Source organism: Gekko japonicus, unplaced genomic scaffold (genome assembly GCF_001447785.1).
Source record: "Gekko japonicus isolate JY-2015 unplaced genomic scaffold, Gekko_japonicus_V1.1 scaffold275, whole genome shotgun sequence".
NCBI lineage: Eukaryota > Metazoa > Chordata > Lepidosauria > Squamata > Gekkonidae > Gekko > Gekko japonicus.
The window spans coordinates 768,562-772,717 of NW_015170895.1; positions in this window are offsets into that span (position 1 = coordinate 768,562).

Genomic DNA, 4,156 nt, shown 5'->3' on the forward strand with positions numbered 1-4,156 from the left:
CCACCCACCCACCCGGGTGAGGCCACGAGTGTGTCACCAAGGAAGCTTCAAGCGCAGTTCGAACCAGGGTCTCTCCCAGAGCCTAGCTGGACACTCCAACCCACTGCACCACACTGGAATTGGTCAGAAGCCAGAGTGCTTTGCAAGAGAAGAGCCAACTCCCGGGGGAGTGGGGGAATGACATAGGGGCAAAACGGACATTCAGCAGAGGAACAAGCAGAAACCTACCGCAGAAGGCGTCCAAGGTCCCAGGCTTTCCCCGCTTCAGGCTTTTTAGGCCACCCTCTCGAGGCACAAGAAATTACTCCTTAGCAGAGACAGGTCCTGCTGATCATCACATGGTATCCCCCAACAGGTGAACCTGCTCTCAGCCCTGTTCACCCCCCTCCTATCCCCCACAGCTCTCCCTGCATTGAGGGAATTCTGCTTCCACCACACCCCTGGTCATACAGCCCTACAGCTACAGCCATCACTTTGGTGTAGTGCTTAGGAGTCTGGTGAAGTGGTTAGGAGCGCGGACTCTAATCTGGGAGAACCGGGCTTGATTCCCCACGCCTTCACATGCAGCTGCTGGTGTGGCCTTGGGTCAGTCACAAGTTCTCTCGGAGCTGTTCTCTCAAGGGCAGTCCTCGAGAGAGCTCTCTCCGCCTCATCTACCTCCCAGGGTGTCTGTTGTGGGGAGGGGGAGGGAAAGGAGACTGCAAGCCACTCTGAGACTCCTTCGGGTAGTGGAGGGCCACGGGGTATGAATCCAATCTCCTCCTCCTCCTTTTCTTAGGGATCCCGCCTTTTCCTTCTTGCAAGTCTCCCCTCCCTTTGAACCTGCTTGACAGGTGGAAACTTTACAGGTACAGCTTCGCCCAGCATGAAAGGTAGCCATGAGGGAAAGCTGCCCCTGTGACTCTCCTGTCTGTCACAACGCTTCAGGAAGGGAGAGAGGGGGACCTCTGTTCCTCTGAGACGCTGTCCAAAGTCGCTCCACGGCCTGCCGTGAACCACGGGAGCCGTGGCAACTTCAGCTGCACCTCTTCTCATCCCGGCCAGCCGATGTCTCCCTTGCAGCCAGCGTCTCCTCTCACCTGGGATGCTGGGGAGGGGGCGCAATGGGAAGCAAACTGACCTCCGTCTCTCCTCAACCCCAGGCCAGTTGCTACCACCATGAAGCTGGATGAAGGGGGGGGGCGAGGAGGGTCCCAAGGAAGAAAACCAACCTTTCTAGCAAATATTGGGGTGGGCCATGGGGATCTGTCTTGCAGAAGGTATCCTGGGATGCAAAGGATGGGACTGTCACCCAAACACTGATCCATGCGCTGATTCTACTGGAGGTGCCCAGTTAATGGAGAGCTTTTACTTGGGCGAGATGGCAAGTCCTCCCCCTCTGCAGTTCTGGAGGAGAGATACAAAAAGACTCCCATGAAGGAGAGGATTTGTCTGCGTGGTACTGAATAGGTGGAATCAGTCGGGCATGTAATGTCCCACAGTCGCTTCTACCAGGAAGCTCATTCTAATATAATTTCCCCTCTACTTATTAATTTTTCAGGATGTTCCGATGTTTATATTTTAAAGAAGAAGAGAAGAGATTGGATTTATACCCCATGGCCCTTCACTCCCCAAAGGTGTCTCAGAGCGGCTGACAAACTCCTTCGCCTTCCCTTTCCCACAACAGACACCCTGTGGGGTAGGTGGGGCTGAGAGAACTCTTGACAGAAACTGCTCTTTTTCAAGGACAGCTCTTGTCAGAACTACGGCTTGCCCAAGGTCATCCAGCCAGCTGCAAGTGGAGGAGTGGGGAATCAAACCCGGTTCTCCCAGATTAGAGTCCACGCACTTAACCACTACACCAAAAAGAAACTTTTAATGGGCACTAATCAACAGGTTACTATTAGCTGTGCCAAAAAAAATTCAGTCGTAGAGAAATCTTACGTGCAGATTTTAACTAATTGTTGCCAATAGATCAGACCAATTTTACTTTCTAATGAATGTATTGTAAAGCTTTTATTTTTGACTTGTACTGGCTGTTGGCCGAATAAAGAAATTGAATTGTATCGATCCATGCGCCGCTCACACCGCCCCATACCTAGGGTGCGCATGCATCTCCGGGCAGTCCCTTCTCTCGGAAGCCCACAGGCAAGGCCTAGGCAGGCAGCTTGGGAGACATCTGCGGGTCTCACGTGGAGAAACCAAGACACCCCGGGTCCACAAAGGGCCCTGCAGTACTTCGCAAAACAGCTGGGTTCCAGGCAAGGAGGACAGGCAGGGGCTTGGGCTCCCGCATGGCTCCCAGGTACCGTTTTGCTAGCCACCCTGAGCCTGTTCGCAGGATGGGCGGGGTATAGATATACTAAATAAATAAATTTGTAGCTCTTGCTCCAGTCACAAGGTAGGTAGGGTGCTGCTGGCTCCAGTTCTAGACTGCCACCCTCCCCCTCCAAAGTCATGGCTAGTAGGAGCTTGTTACAACCATCACATTTTTATCAGGGGAAGGGCCGTGGCTCAGTGGCAGAGCCTCTGCTTGGCATGCAGAAGGTCCCAGGTTCAATCCCTGGCAGCATCTCCAGTTTAAAAGGGCCAGGCAGGAGGTGACGGGAAAGACCTCTGCCTGAGACTCTGGAGAGCTGTAAAGAGGGGCTGTGGCTCAGTGGCAGAGCCTCTGCTTGGCATGCAGAAGGTACCAGGTTCAATCCCCAGCATCTCCAGTTAAAAAGGGCCAGGCAGGAGGTGATGGGAAAGACCTTTCTCTGCCTGAGACCCTGGAGAGCTGCTGCCAGTCTGAGTAGGCCGTGCTGATGCTGATGGACCAAGGGCCTCATTCAGTAGAAGGCTTCCTTAGGCTTATTGGACCCCCCCCAAACGGGCTCTCTTCCCAGCGTTACCAGGACAAATTAACTCTACCTCAGGTTGTTGAGCGAGCTTCTCCCCAAGAGACACTAATTCAACACAGAGTGATAAATGGTCACTGCCCATCAGTTCGCCCACCCTAAACCTGGAACAGTAAGGCAAAAGGTTTGAGGAAGCCATGCAAAAAGCAACTACGCTGCCTTACCTTCTTGCTAATTCACATGAATTCTCCTAGATCCCCCTGAGGTCACTGACCCCCGCCAGTGATCCCAGACCCCCCAGGTGGTTCAGGATATTCAATCCTAGCATAAGAGTGGAATGAAAAAAAAACAACCCTTTGCTATTTATTTTAGGATCTCTAGAAATCCTTTGAATGAGGCTTCAGCTATTCGGCAATCGATGATCCTGGAGCAAATCCTTCAACGTTTAAACCATCTGTCGGCAAAAGACCAGGGCAACCAACACCTGGCCTTCAAGCCAGAAATAAATATTGGTTTGACAGAGATTGCCGTTGCATGCGCCAAGACATTCAGTAAAAGGCAGCTTCAGGTGTTCATATTGGGAAGGGGCGGTGATTCAGTGGAAGAGGCTCTGCTTGGCATGCAGAAGTTCCCAGGTTCAATCCCCGGCACCTCCAGTTAAAAAGAGCAGGTGAAGCGAAAGACCTTTGCCTGAGACCCTGGAGAGCCACTGCCCGTCTGAACGGACAGTACAAACCTTGATGGACCCCAAGGGTTCGGTATGAAGCAGCTTAATAATGTGTGTTCCACGCCCTCTTCCGGGTGGGTGTCCCCCCCCCAATTATCCTCACAACCGGCCTGTCGGGTGGGGTGGGTGGGCAGGCAGAGAGAACCCAATGTCACCCATGCAAACTCCATAGTGGCGTGGGGATCTGAACCTGGATTTCCCCCGTCCCAGCCTGACACACTTGTGGCCCATCAATACCAGGGCGGGACCCAAGCCCTCCTCCTGAGAAGCTCCTAGGTTCTACACACACACACATGCTCTCACGCCCTCTGGGGCCCCATGTGCCGTCTCTGTTGGGGGGGCGGGGGGAGAAGAGCACTAAAGTAGGACAGCATCCTTAAAGCCCGGTTGCCCCATGGTGATAACTTGAAGAATCTGTGTTCAAAGTAGCATGGGGTCGCGAAGAGTCGACTGTGCGACTGAACAACAACAAAAAAGCATGCAGACCTCTTATGCAAACGGCAGAAATGCCACCACGAGGGTTGTTGCCGCTCCCAGGGGTTCATGTGGAGGCATTGTTGATGCACAAAGTTGTGACGTGGGAGTGGCTACAGAGTTTGCAGGAATGCTG